General features: G+C 35.7%; 1 protein-coding gene and 1 pseudogene across 4 annotated transcripts in view; both read left to right on the top strand.

Annotated features, from left to right (window-relative positions):
• EPHA3 (EPH receptor A3) overlaps positions 1-22,636 on the top strand; it is a 359,434-nt gene that overhangs the window by 80,251 nt on the left and 256,547 nt on the right. The gene's annotated exons all lie outside the window — the stretch shown is intronic.
• Positions 18,975-21,048, top strand: LOC102141267 (protein FAM133B pseudogene; annotated as a pseudogene).

The raw sequence follows: 22,636 nt of genomic DNA, 5'->3' as shown, positions 1-22,636 counted from the left end.
TTTAAAGTGTATAATTAGTATCTCCTAAACAGAGACAAGCAATCTGAAAAAAATTCAGTTTAATGGGCAGTATATAACAAGTTACTTTATTCCAATAATATAAAAGAAAACTCATAGGCAGAATTTTATTTTTATTTATTTTGTGATTTCATGATTTTCATGATGGCAATAAATGGATACATTCTCGTTTGTAGTTCCCTCTCTAGTACCCACACAAAATACCTTCTCAATAAATTGTTATTGAAGAAACAAATAGATGAAACACCTCCAGATAAAAATAAGCCAGCTACGATCTCATTCTATCATAGGCACATAAATGACACCCACATTGCCAAACGCTGTGTCTCAGTCGTCGACCGTCACCTTGCTCATCTTGTAGAAGTATTTGGCAGTGCTTACTGACTTTTCTTCTTTTTATCATCGACTTTTATTCTTCCAGATACTTCGTCATTTAACATACTATTTTCATAATTCTCTTACTTTACTGGACACTTTTTCTTAAGCTCTTTGCAAGATTCTCCCAAAAATTCTTGATTTCTAATAAACGAAAAATTCTAGAACTCATTCTTCAAATTTCTTCTATTCTCTGTACAATATTTTCCTAGCCATTATCACCATCTACATATTGACAATCCTTATATTATATCCTTGACTTCATCATGCTCCTAAATTCCAGACTCATAACAGATGCTATTACAAACTTCACTTCTAACTAATATATCCCAAATACTTTTATATTCTTTCACCAAACCCGCTCTTTCTTCAGTTAGTCTTTTCCATCGTAATAAATGGTTTTCTTCTTCACATTATTCACACCTCTGCCCATGACGATTCATCAGAGCAGTGATCCTTGACCTCTCTGTCCTTGTACCCTCCGTCATTCTTCATTATCTGTTCTCTTTTTCCTCCTTAAAAGTAAGTTCCATGAAACTTGAGACTGCCATTTGTTTATCTAACAGCTTCTATCCCCAGTTTTGAAAAATGTATGGTTCATACTAGGCCCTCAATAAATACTTTTGAGTGAGTTAAACATAAGACTATAGTAAGTGCTTCTCTCATGTGCTATCTAGACTAGATGCCTGTGACTGGAGTGTAATACCTGGAGTTAAATGGATTCCAGTTTATTTAGAAAGTTTAAAAACATTTCTGAAAGGAATAAATTTCAGTCTTTCTCAAGAGTATGAAGAGGACTAAATGGGGAAGATTGGCCTTACCTTATGAAATGAGAAATATATCTTAGACTATAATTGATATTAAGTGGGATTCTAGTATCAGAGTCCAGACCTTCATTGCATTAGCATTAATGTCCAATTCTTCAGTCCTAATATAATATTGAAAACTATACTAACAGGCCAGGCACAGTGACTCAAGTCTGTAATCCCAGCACTTTGGGAGGCCTAGGTGGGTGGATCATGAGGTAAAGAAATCGAGACCATCCTGGACAATATGGTGAAACCCCATCTCTATTAAATATACAAAAATTAGCTGGGCATGGTGGCGCGCACCTGTAGTCCCAGCTACTTGGGAGGCTGAGGCAGGAGAATTGCCTGAACCCAGGAGGTGGAGGTTGCAGTGAGCCAAGATCGTGCCACTGCACTCCAGTCTGGTGACAGAGCAAGACTCCGTCTCAAAAAAAAAAAAGAAAGAAAACTATACTAAGAGACCTAGCTCTAGTCTAAGCCATTTTTCTCTTCTTGAAAACTCCTGGTTTCCTGAACGTTACTTTCAGTTTTGTATTGCCCCCTGTGTCCAGCCCTGACAAATTGTTTTTATTCCAAAACAGAACCTTTGCTTTCATTTGCAATACTTTTTCACATTATCTATCTTTTAAAACTAAATTACTGTAAGTACTCCATTTTAAACAACTGGTTAGTAAGGAGGCATTAATTGTGTCCATTACGCTCTGCGATTTATTATTAGTACGTCTTCCTTTGCTTAGTAGCCCTACTATGTTTCACCGAGATTTAACACTGAAAACAAATTTTAAACTCAGTTCACCTTATTTGGAAGCATAATTTCAACATTAGATCTGAGCTGATAACAGGTACCTTATTCAGAAATTTGAACCTCAGACATTTCCTGTAACACTATTAAACATCCTCCATCTGTAGCAGTTCATGGTTTTACTATTTAACCATTTTATGACTACTTTACCTAAAGGCTGCACCTGCTTCTTTAATTTATATTATGTATCTTATTGAAATCAGGCCACATTTTACTTTACATATCTTTTTAACACTTACTAAGAGAAGCTGATAAAGAAAAATGTTAACATTTCTAGACTGGTCTGATTATAGTACTTTAAATTCTTTTTCCTAACTCTCTTCAAGACTCCTTGTTTGCCAGGTGGGTCTATGAAAACAAGTGAATCAGTCATTTCAGAGAACAATATATCTTCCAATTAACTGAGTAACCAATTAAGCGATTATCTATAAACATAAGCTTTAGTTGAATACTAAACATTTACATTTTGTGTAAGTGTTGTTACAAGATGCATTCTTTGTTACATACTGTGACTAAATACCACAGACTGGGGGGTTTAAACAAAAAAATTATTTTTCTCACAGGCTGAAAGTGTGAAATCAATGTATTGACAGGATTGCTTCCTCTGAGAACCTTGAAATACAGGTGTAATTGCATAAAGTTGTACTTTTTATAAATATAACATTTGAAACCACAAAATAATATATTCTGTGAATATCTTCTCTTTATGTAGGCCATTTACAAAATATGGAAACCTTTGAGATACCACAGTTGAGAAGAATCTGTTTCAAACCTCTCTTTCTGGCTTATAGATGACTGTCTTCTGTCTTTTCACACTGTCTTCCCTCAATATGTGTCTGTATCCAAATTTCCTCTTCTTTTAAGACCTCCCTAGTATCGAATTGGAGTTCACAATAATAACTTCGGCCGGGCGCGGTGGCTCAAGCCTGTAATCCCAGCACTTTGGGAGGCCGAGACGGGCGGATCACGAGGTCAGGAGATCGAGACCATCCTGGCTAACACGGTGAAACCCCGTCTCTACTAAAAAATACAAAAATCTAGCCGGGCGAGGTGGTGGCGCCTGTAGTCCCAGCTGCTCGGGAGGCTGAGGCAGGAGAATGGCGTAAACCCGGGAGGCGGAGCTTGCAGTGAACTGAGATCCGGCCACTGCAGTCCAGCCTGGGCAACAGAGCAAGACTCCGTCTCAAAAAAAAAAAAAAAAATAATAATAATAATAATAACTTCATTTTCATTTAATTACCTCTCTACAGATCTTCTCTCCAAATACACTCCCATGCTGAGATCCTGAAGGTTAGAACTTCAACATATGAATTTTGGGAGTATATGATTCAGCCCATAGTATATGTTTAAACATTTACCCATTTCATTTTATTCTTTTTATTGATATTATGCTAGGTTAGAAGACAAAAATGGATGGATACATTTGAGCCACAGTGTTTATTAAAAATTAAAGTGGAGTTTCTTCTGACCATTAATGCACTCTCCAGCTTACCAGAGTTCCCATGATTCCAAATTGTACCCAACTAGTATTATGTTTTTATAGATCTGCCTCTGCAAGTATGTATTTCCAGCACTATGCTAGAGTCTGCAGTTACATGGAAAATTTTTAGTCTTAGAGATCATATCATTTTACCTTGAGGTAAAGTATAACCTTTTTGGCGGAAAACTGCAGTACTAGGTAATATATGCAGTAGTGGAACTGTTTAGAAAGTGGTGAAAGGGTACAGCTGAGAAGCCAGTGACTCAATCTTGGTGAGGAGGGAAGAAAATCTTAAACAAGGTGCCAGTTAAATTGGGTCTTAAAATCAATGAGTAGGCACTCACTGGGTTGGCACTAGCAAGCAGAGCAGCAGGGGAATAGCAAAACCAAAAATACAAAACAGAAAGAGAAGTGAGATCAACCAAACCAAACCAACAGGGAAGCATGATTTTAGTCTGTGAACTAGAATGCTGAAGTTAAAACTCCTTTGTCCCGCCCTAGTGTGTGACTTCAGGACCTTCCTTAATCTTTTGGCAGCTCAATGTCTTCATTTTTGAAAGGAGATGATATTTTTTTTTCCCTTGTTGGTTGGTTATGAGGACTATATTAGATTTATAATATCAAGAACTTAAAAAAGTGTCTGGCCCATGAAAAACATGTAGTGCATGATTAAGAATTTGGCAAGCCTGGTGAAAGAATGTCAAGGTCCAAAAGGAGAATCCTAGGTATAATATTTTGTTCTAGAAACCACACTACATTATGGAGTGGTCATTAACTTACATTCACCTACAATACTGTTGAGTGACTGTTGCTACTGAAAATGATGTACTCTGAGCCTTCTTAGATCCAGAGTTATAGGAGTAAAAGTTTAATTTTCTTCAAAATAGTAAGGCTAAGATTTGAAGCAGGAAACTATAATAATAAATCTAAATAAAGGGTAAAATATACTATATATACTACATACACTAAGAAATATCTTGTATATCAAAATACATTCATATATGCATATACATCAAGTTGAAATAAATAAAACAACTGTAGGATTTAGAAATTAGTTCTCCAATAACCAGAGTATACAACTGACCAAAATATTTGCCTTCTGGTATACTTATAAAAATCTGTAAACTATAGACTTAATGTTGGTTTTCTTCAGTGTAATCCTACTTAATTTCATGGTATTGACTTGGATTTCATATTTTGAATAGAGGATACTAATGCAGAGAAAACTGGTATATGTTACCATTTTAGGTGTCACACAGCTCTAGAAGCTGAAGGATTCTCTGGAGACATGTAATATTAGGAAAATAAAATAAGGAGCCATCCTGCTCCTAATTCAGAGTAAGTAACTGCTTTAAAATGTACTGTACTTATTTAGCCTCATCGAATTAGGATAGCCAAAAGAAATAAATAATCACTTGTAAAATTTGAGGTAGAATGTAGAGAAATATTTTCAAATAAACACATTTTTACACATCTATTATTAATACATAAACTTTGGATTAGTTTGTAAATAATCTCCGAAATATTTTTTACAAAGTTGGAGCAAAAATTTATTTGGATAATAAATAGAGGTGTAATTGCATAACATTGTAGTTTACAAAAATATAATATTTGAAACCACAAAATAATATATTATCTGAATATCTTCTCTTTATATAGGCCATTTGCAAAATATGAAAATATTTGAGATGCCACACACAAAACAATGGATAAGCCATGACCAAAGACAACAAGATCTTTGTAGCTTAAGTAGCTGGCCATTGTTTTGGGGTTTCAAAATTTATTTTAAGTACAAAATATTGCTCTGATGATAACTTGCAGCTGCTCCCCACCAAATGATATTGGTCTTGGCATTAACATGGGAACAATTGTTACAATTTGATAATCCTATTTTCACAATTCAATTTATGATTAGAAAGATTTTCTTCATTCTTGATCATTTTGATGTAGAAAGAGATTTGTTAAAAGACACAAAATTACAGTTAGAGAGGAGAAGTGCTAGTGTTCTATACCACTGCAGGATAGCTACAGTTAACAATAAAATACTATATAGTTTCAAATAACTGGAAGGTGGATATTGCACCTTTCCAAAAGAAAGAAATGATAAATGTATGAGATCATAGATATACCCATTACCCCGATATTTTCACTGTACATTACACATTCCAAAATGTGACTATGTGCTCTATGAATATGTACAATTATTATTTGTCAATTAAAATAATATTTTTAAATGACATTAAATAAGTTACTTTTTTAGAAAAATTTAATTACACAAAATGATATGAATATACACTATTTAGCTTTTTAAGTTTTTCCCAATGTTTACCTGCTATGAACATGTTATATAAATAATATTGAACGATTTTGCTGAGATCAAAATTTATAAATGTTCCTTCATCTCTAAAATTTTATGTACAAGTGGCTATTTATGATTCCAATGTATTTCATTATTTTTGCTTGTACACACATTCACATTAGGCTATGAAAGTGAATGCACTATACATTATGGAACAATTGTGATCATATGATAATTTTAAAAGTGGAATATTTTCACTTGTGATTTATTTATAATCATTCTTAGGTCGGGATTAAAGTAAAATTTAGTCCATTCCCAAATATTCTTCCAGAAATGTAACTGTTCTTTAAAAATACTAACATTTCAGAACTTGTTAAAACATACTCTTTATAGTACATAGATTGATGTGCTAACAAAATGAGATTTTAATAAGTTAACTAGGTTCATCTAAAATTATAGTAATACTATATTTCTGTATTTGTTTCAAAGTTACTAATATTTTCCTGTAACTGAGGGGAATTCCCAGTTCAAATCTCATATTAATTATTAGTGGAGCAGAGTTTTACCCAAACTGACTTCACGATTAGTCCCTTCTGCCTTGCGGAAACAATGTGGTTTATTGGCACTTGTACAGGTCTAAGAGTAAGAAGATCTGGTCTAGGTTGGACTTTTATTAGTTTTGACGTTGGACATGTTTTTGCCTCTCTCTCTAGATATTGATTAAGAAATTTGTGAAGAAAGTTCTCCAATCTCCTATAGAATCTATTGAATATTTTTCTGTTCAATGATAAAATTGTTAGGACAAAATCTCCATATCTGCTTTGACTTCTTCTCTGCTATGCTTTATGAGTTAAATGACGTTTTGTGAAAACCTCTGCTAACAAAAATACATATATTTTTTATAGTCAATATCTTTCTTCTTGTCAGTCACTCTACTCACACCACACTTTGCTCTAAAGTATCCTCTATAATACCTATACAGTTATCGAAATTCTCTTCTCTCTGGCAACTCTGACATTGTTTTTTCCTTGTTCTATTCTCACCTCCGTAAATGCTCCTTTTCCAGCAGTATATACCACACTTAACTTGAAAAACGTTTTGATGTGGGAACATTTCAGTATGGATTTGGACAGAGCAATTTCAATAATATAATATTTCCCCTTCTCTCATCAACTCGTCATTCTCTTCCTACCCTGTAAACACAAGCATTTCATAATACAGTTTCTGACATTTCATTTTTCTTGTATTTTTTCTTTTTTAATCATAATATTTCTAAAACTTCAATTATATGACTCCAAAATCTGAATTTATATATGTATAATTTTTGTCTGAATTCTGGATCTCCATTTCAACTTTTGAAAACTTTTTTTTCTGTGTTTCATTTTGACATTATTAGATTCTACCCATATTAAACTTTTGCTCCTCTTCTTTGCATAAGTTTTCCCACCTGTTTTTCAGCTCTTTCTGCTCATAACATTATTTCCAATTCACCAAGACAGGTTCATAAAAAACAGGAAAGCTTTGCAATTGAAGAGTTCTGGGTTTGAATCCAGGCCCTGCCATTACCAGCTAACAGATTTAGGGGAAGTTATTGAACCCCCTCCTAAGCTTCATTTTGTCTCATCTATAGAATTAGTAGATGATGGCACTTGCAGCACAGGGCTTTCAAGGATAAAATGATGCAATGCCAGAAAGGCCCATTACCTTGAACATAAAATGGTCAATATGATTATCCAATGTTAGCTTAAAACCTCAGAGTCATTTTCAGGTTTTCAGTTTTCTCAAAGGAAATATCAATCATTTGCCAAGTCCTTGTCCTACTCCTAAAATATTTCTCTCATTCAAAAATTAGTTCATTTCTTTACTTATTCAATGAGTGGGTTATGTGGAACTGTCCTGGGTGTTGGGTATCAATAATGAGCAAAATGAACAATTCTTCATTACCCATCCCTTGCCTAACCACAGTAACTCTCAGATCCATCTGCCTCCATTCCTCATCTAGCCCATCCTAAATACTCTTGCCAAAGCAATGTACTTAAATCTAATTGTTGCTTAAATCTCATGAGTGATGAGAAAAACTTCCATTATATTACAAACCATCTACATGGTCATTTCCCACTCTTCTAATTTTCTACTATTCTCTTTATAGCACCCAGAGTGATTCGAGGAAAAAGTAAGACTTGTCAGTCTTCTGCTCAGATCCCAGGATTGGGCTAAACTCTTCAACCCTTCCCCTTCCTCCTCCTTCAAATCATTCTCTTTACCTCCCTCCTCTGAGGACATACAAGTTACTGTCTACCTTGGGATTCTTTACTGCTGTTTCCTTTGCCTTGGATGCTGTTTCCTGATATATCCATATTCCTTTATTCAAATAGTTCCCCATGAAGTCTTCCTCTGCCTTGTGTCATCCTTTGAGGTTTTATTTAAATATCACATGTCAGTGAAGACTTCCTAGGTCATTCATTTTGAAATCTTCCCCTCCTCTCAACATACACAACTGTTCAAGTCATCACTTTCACTGCTGTAATAGCACCTCATAGAGTCACCAGTGCATAACAGGTGTTTGATAAATATGTGTTGAGTTAGTCAATGAAAGATCAGCTTCATCTCTCGCTGCAGCTACCCAGTGATGTCCAAACTCAGTTAGAATTTTGGGGGTCTTATGCCTTTATCCGTATCATTTCACCTACCTAGAATGTGTTCATCCTCCTTCTTCCTCCTCATCTATTTTCACTAGTCAAAATTCCACTTATGCTTAAATTTCTTCCCTAAATGCCACCTCCTGACTGTTATTTTATTCCTCTGGTTTTTGTATTGGGAGGGGCAACTTTCAATAGCATAAATCACATTCTCTACTTTTCTCTCATGTCCCACATCTAATCTATAATATCCCATGGCTCTACCACCCAAATGGTTTTGGAATCTGTTATTTTCTTCCTATTTCCACTAATGAATGCTATCCTATGGAGATTCCATCCTATGTCACGAAAGTATTACGATAACCTCCCATCTCACTTCTTAGATTGTCACTCCTTGCTGTTTCTCTTCCACATAGCAGCCTGTGACCTTTTTATGACACGATTCAGATCATGTCACTCCTCTATTCAAACCCTTTACTAAATTGCCATGTGTCTAAGGATAAAATCCAAAGTCTCTCCTATGACCTAAAAGGACCTAAATGACCTTCTACTCAACTACCTCTTTGAGGTAATGTTTAATGACATCTTGATCATAATGGTAGTGCCAAAAATGGTTTTGTAGAATGTAAGGGCTTAATAAACATTTGTTTCACTTAGCAGGTAACAACTGTGTAAGCGCTTACTATCAATATTATTTATTAAGTCACTAAGAAATCCTGTGAGAAAGGTGCTATTATTATCTCCATTTTAAACATGAGATACTTGAGGCTTAACATATTGCCTGGTATGAAATAAAAACATAAAAAGAGTACTTATTTTTATTAAAGATATAGAATACATCTCTTGACATGTTATGCAGATAGAAGGCAGATATATTTTAATTTTTAAAAAGACAATAGTAAAAAGAAGTGAAGTCAAATGTCTAATAAAATTACAGAAATATAGAACATGGTAAAATGTGGAATACTATTGGCAAATATTTTATTCCAGTTTAGAAGGGCAAATTTATCTTAGATAAAAGATAGCAGACTCATTTCTAATAAAATTGTGACTGGGCACGGTGGCTCACGCTTGTTATCCCAGCACTTCAAGGCAGGTGGATTTCTTGAGGTCGGGGATTTGAGACCAGCCTAGCCAACATGGTGAAACCCTCTTTCTACCAAAATCATAAAGATTAGCCTGGTGTGGTGGTGTGTGCTTTAGTCCCATCTACTGCGGAGGCTGAGGGGGGAGAATCGCTTGAACCCAGGAGACAGAGTTTGCAGTGAGCCAAGATCATGCCACTGTACTCCAGCCTGGGTGACAGAGCAAGACCCTGTCTCAAAAAATAAAAATAAAAATAAAAATATGTGAAGCAGCCAAATATTCAGTTACCTTTTGTCAACTATATTTAATGAATTTCAAAAGACTAAAACAAACTTACACTGGTCAGAATTGTTATAGTCTCGAATTCGAAGACATAGAATCTCTAGCAAGTGAAAAGGAATAATAAATAAATAAACTTTGAATTTAAAATACATTTCTGTTATTTTATAAGGAAAACAAACTAGTATATTCCGGTGACATTTTTGGCTAACTCAGCTTTGTCAGCATAATAATGATGAGTGTTTATTTGCTGCTTCCCAGGTGGCAAACACAGTTACAATCATTTTAAATGGACAATCTAATTTTGTTCTCAACATCTCCAGAACATGTTATTATTTTTCCCATTTTACAGATGTGTAAATTAAATCATACTCTATTGAATCTCTTAGTTATTAAGTAGTAGAGCTAGGTTTCAAACACAGGGTTTTTTATCTCTACAGGTTAGACCTTTAAATCTAGGCTCCCCGGGATACTCAATGGATAAAAGATTAAACGTGTTTCTATGAAGTATTGTTGCTACTCTTGTGAAGAGGACGCTAGAAGAGGTTTCTGTAGCTTTAAAATTGGTGCTATAAAACAGCTTACGTTTCAGAGAAGTGCTCTCAAAAATTACACTTATTTTGTTAAAAACTAAATTTAACTATCTGAAGATCTGTAAAACTTAGCATTTGTTCCATAGTGACAGGAGTTAATTTCATTTCCGTCACTGGGAGTGCTCCACAGGTATATTGTAAATTGCTATGAATTACTGTGACTCTGACCCATTATCATAGCAGGAAATTGCATGAATCTCACAACTGATATGAAATGTACTGCCATCACTGTTATGCATTAATTTCTAAGTAGTTGGCCATTTGTAATAATTCTGTAAATGTCCATCTTAGCACACTTTTCAGTCTAGACAAGTTAAGCCAATGTGCATGGAATTTTCCTCATTATCTTCAAGCAGTTATACTGAATTCTAAAATTACTTTTTTATTGGACAATTTCACCTTGAACATCTTTCCAAGAATTGGAAACATGCTAGTCTCATTGTCCTACTCTCTAATACTTAAGGGAAATTTACTCTATAAAAAGTAAAGCCATTTGGCTATATATGATTAGAAAGACAGAGTGAGACAATCTCTGATGAATGTCAATAATGTATTTTTTTCTTTCTAACTTGTATTGAATATATTAGTGATTCATTAGAGGATTTTTAAATCATATTGACTCTCAGTTTACTGATATAATTTTCAGATAATGGTATACTTCATCACTATAGTTTTAAAAAGAATGTTTTTGCAATGTGAGTGTCCTTTACATTATAAGTAAACACATTTCATCATTTAAAAACCAAACCTTTACAATGCAAATTATACTTTTCTTCTCTTTTCTTTGATATTGACATTCTTCCCCTCACAAGAAAGATGAATTCAAATAGCATACTTCATTGAAACTTCTTGACAATGGTGAAATATATGTGGCCTCCCTATGTTATATTTTATATTTTAGGATATCATATCTGTTTCAACTCAATGCTTCTGGCTAGAAATTCCCTCCTTTGGTAAATCTTTAAGTACTTTTAATAATTTTTGAATTTTTTTAATTTCCACCCCACCACATACAGGTTTTCAGATTCTTTTCCTTCATCTTCCTAACTATTCACCCTCTATTTCAAAATCTGAATTGTAAATTAGTTTCTAGAAATTTATACCTTTTTTTTTTTCCTGTAAGTCTGTCATTGATCTTATAGTTACTCAGTTAGGGCTACTCTGACAGATAACTGTCTGCATTACTGATTCTCTAACTCCAATGCCTCATGTAGCCAAAAGCACACTTCTGTCTATACTTTATAAATTATATAATTTTGACATTTGGCACATTGCATGCCATTTAATTTTAGTAAATTAAAATAGTGTGCCTACTTGGTTTTAGGCACAGGGCTAGATGCTTGGGAGGGGAAGAAGAACAAAACCAGAGACCATGGAGGGCAGCAAGACTAATGAATAGAGAAATGAATGAGTATGTTGTATATAAAATAACAGTAGATATAACTGGTAGACATTATGTTCTATAAGAACAGCTATCCTGTCTATCTCTGTCATAACTGCATTATCAATATAGAGTCTGATACACAGTAGTTAGTCAATAAACAAAAATTGAATGTTCTTGAAAGGAGATAAATGGAGTCTAAATAGGACATTATTTCACAGATAAAAATTAAAGATATCAATTTATTTATATATACGTACCTTGTCTTTTTTGTTGTTGTTGTTGATGCCGCATCTTTCAGTACAAAGAAGAATCATTCTAAAATACGTTTTGGTAAGCAAAAATTCTAAGATAAGCTGAGTTACTATCTTCACATGTAGATATTCACTGTGTGCATTCATAAGAAAAAAGAGTATCTCTTTATAATCTTTTTGGGAAATGTTCAGTATGTAATTATTCAACAGACGTCATCTTAAGAAGTCTTGCCTGGGTCTTTGTCATGGTCTTCTTAAAGCTGTCCTCTTTTTTATTCTCTGGAGTACCAACTCCCAGGCCAGAGTTAACCGTGCATCTCTCTTCAGTAGTTTCTCACTGTAGCAAATGAAGCAGAGACACGTTGTATTACCCAAATTGTTCCTGGCCTTACATTGCTAAGTATGCCAGGGCCTTGAATAAGCTCCTTTTGTCCAATAGCTTTCATTGTAACACTAATGAGAAAGAAAAGTAATTCACAGCCAGGGACACTGTGGAATGTTCACATTGTCCCCATGTCTGCGTGAGTTTTCTCTGGGTACTCTGTTTTTCTCCCATATCCCAAAGATGTGCCCATTAGGTGAACTGGCATGTCTAAGTGTTCCCAGTCTGAGTCAGTGTAGTGTGTTTGAGTGTGCCCTTCAATACGATAGCTTCCTGCCCAGGGCTGGCTCCTGCCTTGTGCCCTGAGCTGCTGGGATAGAGTCCAGCCACCCCAACCTTAAACTAGAATAAGCAGGTATATTTGTCTGTTCTCACATTGCTATAAAAACACTACCTAAGACTGGGTAATTTATGAAGAAAAGAAGTTTAATTGGCTCATGGTTCTGCAGGCTGCACAGGAACCATGGTTGGGGAGACCCCAGGAAACTTACAATCATGGCAGAAGGCAAAAGGGAAGCCAGCACATCCTACATGGCTGGAACAGGAGGAAGAAAGAGCGAAAAGGGAAGGGCTGCACACTTTCGAACAAGCAGATCTCATAGGAACTCACTCACTATCGTGAAAACAGAAGGGGAAAATCCACCCCATGGTCCAATCACCTCCCACCAGGTCCCTCCCTTAGCACTGGGGATTACAATTCAACATGAGATTTAGGTGGGGACACAGAGCCAAACCGTATCAGCAGGTTAGAAAAAGAATGAATGAATGAATACAAATTATTTTAGAATAAAAATTTGTCATGTGTTCAATAATCATACAAATACATGGCATCAAATGAGGCAGTAGCAAAGCACTCGGCGAGCCACCATATTTGCCATAGTTTTTGAACGACACAGTGGGAGGAGGTGCTCCTTAAAGTTTTCACTTTGCAAATGTTCATTCCTAGATGTAACACACTAGGAATGAACCACCGTCTCACAGCTATTCACCAAAAATTGGGTTAATAATCATCTTTTCATGAATCTTTCTTAAATGAATCTGTACCTTACATTTATTTCCATGTTTAATATTAGAAGTGCTTTGAGTGTTTATTTAGAAATTTGGTGATGTTTTCATAACCAGAAATATGCCATGGAAAGTTAACTCTTGTTTATATCAATTAGCCCAGAGTAAAACTGGTTTTGTTATACATTGTTTCAAGTCATAGTTTCCAAGAATCTATAGAGGTTGTTAAGTGCGAACTTGAAGTACTTGTCCACATATCCACAGCCCACTGCCCTATATTCCAATCGTACTGGAACCCAGTTACTTAAACAGATTCTGTCCTCACATTTGCTAAGCCTGCTGACATTTGTTCTCCCTCTCTGTGTCCTCCTTAATTTTCACTTACAGAAGTTCCAATAATCCTATCTTTTCATTTCTGTATCCTTTTCCAGGACCTTCCTTCACATGATAATCTGTTCTTTCTCAATAACTCCTTGCAGAACCTCAAATACAGAACATATTGTCACCTTCTGTTTGTGTTATGCCTCCTCCACCAGCATCAATTTCTGATAAGAAAAATCACATTTTGTGGCCAAGCGTGGTGTCTCACACTTGTAATCCCAGCACGTTGGGAGGCCAAGGCAGGAGGATCACTTGAGGCCAGGGGTTAGAGACCAGCCTGGCCAACATGGCAAAACACCATCTCTACTGAAATATACAAAAAAAAAAAAAAGTATCTGGGCATGGCGGCGCATGCAGGTAATCCCAACTACTCTGGAGACTGAGGCAGGAGAATCACTTGAACCCGGGATGTGGAGGTTGCAGTGAGTCGAGATCGCCCGGCTGCATTCCAGCCGGGATGACTGAGCGACACTCTGTCTCAAAAAAAAAAAAAAAAAAAATATATATATATATATATATATATATGAAAAATTGCATTTTACTTATCTTTTAACTATAAAGTTTCTAATTTAAGCTTTGCACATATAAATATTTAATATATCCATGTAAAGTTGAATAAAACTGCAATTATAAGGGCATTTTCAAAAATCACAAATCACCACAGAAATCACGGTGGAATGCTATCAAACTACAGCAAACTATAAAAATAGTATCATGTCTAAAATCATCTTCATTCATACCATTAGGAATATGTGATTGAAAGTAATTTCCCCACACACTGTTTGCATGTTTTTGTAATACACGTGTTTTGTCAGGTGTACTACCACCAGATGTGAAATAGAACACTGTGAGGATTTACTTGGTTTGTTATAATAATATCTTACCATTCCTTGTAGGAGGTAGAAGATGAGGTTATTCAGGTGAGCTTCTGTGTAAGGCGTGTCTAGGCCTTGGCAAATCTGGAGTGAAAAACCAGATGGGATAAGGGCTGAACATAGACCGTGCTACGGAGACAGGGGAAGGAAGACACTTTAGACGCAGTTTCATGGAAGCTGATATTGGAACATCTTATCAGTTCAGTTAAGGTAAAGCACAGAAGTCAAAAGTCCAGTTGGCCAAGGGATATACAGCATTAGTTCTCAATGTTTGGGGTTAGCCTCAATCACCTAGGCTGCTCTTTTTTTTTTTGATCTGGGAAGTAGTATTTTTAAAAAGCCTCCGGGTTCCCTGCTTAGCCGGAATTAAAAAAAAAAAAAAAAAAAAAAAAAAAAAACAATTACATAAAGGAATTAAACAAACTTAAAGGTATGGGACATTTGTCCAAAGGTGCAGTATCATTGCAACAGACCTGAGATCTCAGTACAGTAACTCTGAATCCCAGCTGGGAAGAAAATAAATCTCCGGCCGGGCGCGGTGGCTCACGCTTGTAATCCTAGCACTTTGGGAGGCCGAGGCGGGCAGATCACGAGGTCAGGAGATCGAGACCATCCTTGCAAACACGGTGAAACCCCGTCTCTATTAAAAATACAAAAAATTAGCCGGACGTGGTGGCGGGCGCCTGTGGTCCCAGCTCCTCGGGAGGCTGAGGCAGGAGAATGGCGGGAACCCGGGAGGCGGAGCTCGCAGTGAGCCGAGATTGCGCCACTCACTCCAGCCTGGGGGACAGAGCGAGACTGCCTTTCAACAAATAAATAAATAAAATAAAATAAAATTAAAATTAAATAAAATAAAAATATTTTTAAAAACGTAAAGCTCCTACAAGAGTGGAGCCGAGGCTACTTCAGGTCTTTTCTCAGTCTAACGGTATTAAGGAACTAGAGGACAGAGAAGAAAAACACAGACATCTATGAGCCCAACTGTGAGGTTGCTCGGTAAAGTGGAGACAGAGGGGACAACATACTGCAACTTTCTGGAGACATTGTGCCTTTACTAACCTGTATCCTGTTAAAACCACAGAAAGTAGTGAGGCATGCCCAATATTGGTGAGAATTCTAAGCAGGGATCTTACATGATTGTGTTCCTAGTTCTTCTCACTCTCTAAAATACTTTCTTGGCTTTTCTCATGATAATTTCTGATTCTTTTACATTTGTCTTTGTTTCCCAGATCTTTTCAGTATACTTTGCCAAACTGATGTTGACTTTTCTATATTTCATTAGGCAATTATAATACCATCACCAAATTTCTGCTGAAAACTTAGGGGCTAAAGGTGGTTAAATGAACTGAATAGTAGCCATTATTATTAAGATAACTGTCCATATCTTCCCACGCATGCCCTTTTTGGTCATATTTGTCTCTGGATCCTGTCCCACATCACGTTAATCATGGGGATTTTCCAACATCAAATCTCCATCTTCTGTCTTCCTGACTCCTTGGCCACAAACATAATTCTCTGATTTGACACACCACACACACACACACTTACACACACCCCAAACAAACAAAAAATAATTCTATTCCTCATTTGTCTCAACTATTTGATATTACTCTGATCTTTTTATAATATACTTTTAGAAATATATATCTGTGTGTAAATGTGTGTGTGTGTGTGTGTGTGTGTGTACTTTTGAGACCAGAATGGGCTAAGGAAAACTACTTATGAATAAATGGAAATACAATGATTTTTGTAGACATATTTGTGCCTTATGCTTGATAGTGACAGTCTTGCTGTAAGAGATTCTGCATGCATGCTTAAAATGCCGCTGCCTCGTAAATGCCCAAATACTTGGAGGTTGAAGACTGGATTTTGAAATGGCTATGAGTGTACAAGGGGAAATAAACATAAGAATAAAAAACATGAGTGGAGAAAGGAATAACATGAACCAACTTAATATCACTTAAAATTACTGAGTGCAAGATTAATCATCATTAGCATTTTGTAAAGCACAGAAATAGGTGTTTCTTATAAACCATTGAAATGCAAAAGTAATATTGTAAATGTAACAATATTGCTGATGTCATTTTCCTTTTATCGTCATCCACAAATTTCTTAGAAACTGGTTTTACGTCTTAAAAGGTAAATCATGACTCTCTTGCACTCTTAATATTTTCCAAATTATATTAGCCTGTGCACTAAATTTATTGCAGCTTCTGCTTCTCTTAAAGGAAATGTAAACTTCTTCCTCACCTTACTATCCCTTGTTAGCAAATAACTAAAAATGTTTTCCATGAAAGTAATTAATAGCAACAATAAATATAAATTATTAATTACCATAATGATGATATACTAGCATAATAGTTATTATGTTAAATGCCAGTTAATTATTAAAATATGTGTTTTCCTCAAAAATATATGTTTGATTCAGTGACAAGGAACTGTTCTATCTAGAAAATATAAACTAAGAGCCTCCTTAGTATCTCATACTACCTTTGACAATGGAGAGGTTTGGTGTGATTGGTTTCAGAATGGACTCTCCGGGGGAGAAAGTTTGGATGCATAGGTTTGTTATAGTTGAAATGATCTGGAAAAAAGATGAAAATACAAGGAACCCGGTCTTGGTTTATGTGGTCTGATAATTAAAGCTTAGAGTCAAAATCTGGAAGCTAGGCTAAATATCAGAATTTTTTATTTTAATGAGTTAGAGCTTGAGAAACTATTTTGAGCTCCTCTTTAGTTTGTATCCTCTTTTGCTGAAGCTGTTACTAGTGGATACCAACCACAGAGGTTTCTTGTAAGCATTAAGAAAATGAAGAGAAAGATGCTTTTCACCACCAAATTCTATGTTACCAATGCTATGTCTCCCTTTTTCTTTTTTCATCTCTGCCTTGAGACAATTACTATAGCAGGATAGAATTTCTGATAATGTATAATGGTAATATATAATGAATATTATACATTAGTTATTACAGTAGCAAAGTGAATGAAGCATGGGCATTCTTTACATTTACAAAGCATGAGCATTATAACGGCAGCTTTAATTCATGATTTTTTCTTGTTGCTGCTGCTATGAGAAAATATTCATTTAAGGATTTTATTTCTACTATCTTTAGTCCTCAGCAAATGCTAGAGTTAGAGACTTGTTTTCACAAGTGGTCTGAGATGGCACATCACCATCCCTTACAAGCAATTTGGCCTTCATTATAAATTAATGAAGTGCTAATTGCTCCTTGCAACCTTTTATGTGCAAAGGATGCTGGTGCTGTTTGCATTATCTTCTTGCAATGTATACTTCTGCTTTCACGGACTTGTGGTATCTTGCCAAATGTTAAACTACACTGAGATCTCCATAATTAAAATCATATTTTACATCAAATTAGGAAAATCTCTACATAATATGTACTGTTTGATGTCAAGTAAAATGCTGTTCATTGCAGAATAAATTTGCAAATGATTCATCAAAATAACAATCTCATTATTACTAAAAGGAGCTCAATTGGTTTACATTCAAATAATACTGTCATGATCAAACTTTCTATAAGATGGTTATGGAAAGCATTTATTCTCTAGAGTTTTTGCTACATCTGTACTTTAACATGCCATTGTGGAACCAAGGTAATGATACTAGAGAAGACTCTATAAAACACTAACTTTTAACACCAGAGATTTTTGTAGCACCAAGTCTGTTGACTCCTTTTTTATATTAAACATATACATTCATTTTGCTTTGAATATGATTGTATTATTATAGGCACCTCAATGTAAAACCCTAAGAACTGAAACTCTCATATACTCTTACCTTCTTAAAAACTCAGTATATAACATATAACTAGAGTGGATGCGAGAAAATGGTATATTGGCAATTATTACAAATACAATGTGAATATTTTCTTTTCTTAAACTGCAATTAGAATGTATCTTGTATATCACTTCTGAGATCTTCTAAAATAGTCTCAACTTGTTTCGTTGTTAAATCTGGGATGTGACAATGAAACTAGGTCAATTTTGCCTCCAGCAAATGAGTCCCTATCTTGTATTTTAGATCCTGAATGATCAAGGCTTTTAAAATAAGTAGTGCTGTTTACTTGTTTCGTTTGTAAGTTAATAGGTGAGCTAGGAAGAAGTTTTTAAACTGATTGTCACACCAGTAAAGTTTACAAATTGTCACACCAGTAAAGTTTACAGATTGTTTTTTATAATTTAAGAATTTAATATAAAAAAATTTCCCCTAAAGAGGCTTGAAGGCCAAATAAATGTCATGTTTCTTTGCTTGTGATTACCAACAATGTACTAAATGAATATTTTATTTTATTTTGTGATTAGAAGGTATGAATTAAAATTTCTGTGTTTTTAAAGATGGCAACAATAAAAACTAGGGACTGCTCAAGGAGAAAGGGAGGGAGGCAGCAAGAGTTGAAAAAGTCCCTGTTGGGTACTATGCTCACACACTGGGTGAGGGGATCAATCGTACTGAAAACTGGACCTCGTGCAATGGACCCATGTAACAAACCTGCATGTGGACCACATTGGGAAAATATTCATACAGATAAATTTTAGGCAGTAACTTTTTTTATTCTTTTTTTTAAACAAACAAAGCAAAAAAATACAAGGAAATCATAACGAAGTGTCAACAGAAATAGAAAAAAGTGTTAATGCATTTTAAATGCTGTTGATTTAGTTAAAAATGTTTACTATCTATTGTTCCTGATGAAAATAATTAATTCCTTTATTGGAGAAAAATGTAGGAACACATTTATAATGGGCTCACAAGGATTTTATTCATATATTTAGCTATAATATTTAAATATTTTCTCTAAGTAAAACGTTTTGTTTTATTCCCATTAATAACTCTCACATATATTATAAGAAACATAAGCTGTGGCGGGCCCGCTTCGGCTGTCTCTCCATCCGGGGTTCCCTCGCCTTGCGACTGTGCGCTCAATCCAGCACCATGGGGAAGCGGGGCAATCGGGTGGCCTATATGAACCCAATAGCAATGGCGAGATCAAGGGGTCCAGTCCAGTCTTCAGGGCCAACAATCCAGGATTATCTGAATCGCGCAAGGCCTACCTGGGAAGAAGTAAAAGAGCAACTAGAAAAGAAAAAGAAAGGCTCCATGGCTTTGGCTGAATTTGAAGAAAAAATGAATGAGAACTGGAAGAAAGAACTGGAAAAACACAGGAAGAAATTATTAAGTGGAAGTGAGAGCTCATCCAAAAGAAGACAGAGAAAGAAAAAAGAAAAGAAGAAATCTGATAGGCATTCATCTTCTTCTTCATCAAGCTCTGATTCTTCCAGCAGTTCTTCTGATTCTGAAGATGAGGATAAGAAACAAGGAAAATGGAGAAAAAAAGAAGAACCGTTCACATAAATCTTCTGAAAGCTCCATGTCAGAAACTGAATCAGAAGTAAGGATAGTTTAAAAAAGAAAAAGAAGTCAAAAGATGGAACTGAGAAAGAAAAGGATATTAAAGGACTCAGCAAAAAGAGAAAGATGTATTCTGAAGATAAACCTTTATCATCTGAGTCCTTGTCACGATCAGAGTATATTGAGGAGGTGCGAGCAAAAAAGAAGAAAAGCAGTGAAGAACGAGAAAGAGCAACAGAAAAAAAACAAAAAAGAAAAAGAAGCATAAGAAACACAGTAAGAAGAAGAAAAAGAAGGCTACTAGTTCAAGTCCTGACTCACCATAACACTAAGAAAAATCAGGATTCCCTTATAAAGAAAGTGCAATGTCTGAGGAAATTTCAACTGTGAAAACTACAACATATTTACGAAAATGCATGAATTTTCTTCTTTTTAGAATTATTCCGGCCGGGCGCGGTGGCTCAAGCCTGTAATCCCAGCACTTTGGGAGGCCGAGACAGGCGGATCCCGAGGTCAGGAGATCAAGACCATCCTGGCTAACACGGTGAAACCCCGTCTCTACTAAAAAATACAAAAAACTAGCCGGGCGAGGTGGCGGCGCCTGTAGTCCCAATTACTAGGGAGTCTGAGGCAGGAGAATGGCAGGAACCCGGGAGGCGGAGCTTGCAGTGAGCTGAGATCCGGCCACTGCACTCCAGCCTGGGAGACAGAGCAAGACTCCGTCTCAAAAAAAAAAAAATAGAGAAAAAAAAAATAGAATTATTCCTGGACTATTCAGTAGCCACTCAGATGCCACTGTGTGAAAGGGCCATAAATGTTGCCCGCTGCTTGAACATCTATTTTTTTTTTTTCTCCAGTGCTTGATAACTCTGGGAGATAATACACTGCCGTCATACTAGTGGTTAAGATATTTGGGAATAAAATTAATACTTTTGACTAGAAATGTCTAAGGATAAACCAATAGAAATTGAATCTGGATACATCTTATAAGATGTAATCAGAAATGACCAGATGATTCTAGTTAAAATTTTTGAAAGAGGGATTACATTAATATTGCAAAACCCTTACTCTGTAGATGTGTATTTTAATTTTTTCCCCTCATATACTTTTATTTACCTGGGGAAGGAGCTTTTAGGATTGGGGGAGTGGTTTGCTATCTCTTTAGCTAGCAGAATAGTGTGCCTTTGATCCCCACACATCCTATATTATGGACACAGTAGCCATGCTTCACGGGGAGGTCAGAGCTGGCTACCAGTAGTCTTGCCCTTTACTGAGCTTAGTATCATCCTTGGATGCTTTCATATGCTGCTTTGAGTGAACCAGAGAAACAGCCATTTGCAGCATGAGAAAGGCCCAGAAGCTCTGGGATTTACCTCCACTTCAGTAATAATGAATGTTTTTTATTATTAGAATGTGTTATGTCATTTTAATTAATTTTGATTACACTTTGGCTTGGGAGAGGAATTATTTTAAATAGACACTGGTACTTTTTGAACTTGATAGCTAAAGATTCTAAAATGCATGTTTTACACTAAGTTTTAATCAGGAAAATTTTATGTAACCAGTGATAGTTTATGTTTTGTATGAATTTTGTTTAGGCTGCAATGTTTAGTTTTGTTAACTCCTCAGTCTTGCTGTCTTAAGTTTATTACTGTGTTTAATGGCCTACTTGCCAAGATATTTAGCATGTAGAAAGCAGGCTTTTGATTTTTTTTTTTTTTTTTTTAAAAAAAGGCTTCATATTGAAGCTGAGACTTAGAAAAACAAGTTGAGTGGCAAGCCTGGTATGCTGTGTCTTATTGCCAGAATCTTAGTAAATGTAATGTTTTAAAAGTTTGTTGTCTTTGCATATCAATAACAAATTATGACAAGTTAAGTTAAAATAATAATAATAATAATAATAATAATAATATCTGTGCATATACCAAAAGGTGAAGTTTTTGTGCTCCATACTATAGTGAATATGAAGAGACCTGCCTAAAATTTAGCAAATGCCTATGAAACAAAATTAGACTAACTTTAGCTTGTATCATGAATTAAATTTACAAATGAATAGGGGATTCAATAAGGGTTATATAATACAGAAATTTTCTTAAGATTGTCAGGGTTACGGAAGGCATAAGGCAGAAGAATGCACAGTTCCATGGGGTTATATCTTAAGAAAGGTATATTCCAAGTGGGCACAGTGTCTCATGCCTATAATCCCAGCACTTTGGGAGACCAGGGCAGGTGGATCACAAGGCCAGGAGCTCGAGATCAGCCTGGCCAACATGGAGAAACCCAGTCTCTACTAAAAGTACCGTAATTAGCTGGGTGTAGTGGCAGTGGCCTGTAATCCCAGCTACTCAGGAGGCTGAGGCAGGAGAATCACTTTAACCCAGGAGGCGGAGATTACAGTGAGCTGAGATTGTGCCATTGCACTCTAGCCTGGGTGACAGGAGCAAGGCTCCATATCAAAACAGAAAGGAAGGAAGGAAGGAAAGAAGGAAAGAAGGAAGGAAGGAAGGAAGGAAGGAAGGAAGGAAGGAAGGAAGGAAGGTAGGTGGGAGGGAGGGAGGGAGGGAGGGAGGGAAGGAAGGAGGAAGGAAGGAAGGAAGGAAGGAAGGAAGG

The sequence above is a fragment of the Macaca fascicularis genome, chromosome 2, assembly GCF_037993035.2.
Source record: "Macaca fascicularis isolate 582-1 chromosome 2, T2T-MFA8v1.1".
In the NCBI taxonomy this organism is placed as follows: domain Eukaryota; kingdom Metazoa; phylum Chordata; class Mammalia; order Primates; family Cercopithecidae; genus Macaca; species Macaca fascicularis.
The sequence above is the reverse complement of the archived record's forward strand: the minus strand, read 5'-3'. Positions and strand labels throughout refer to the sequence as shown.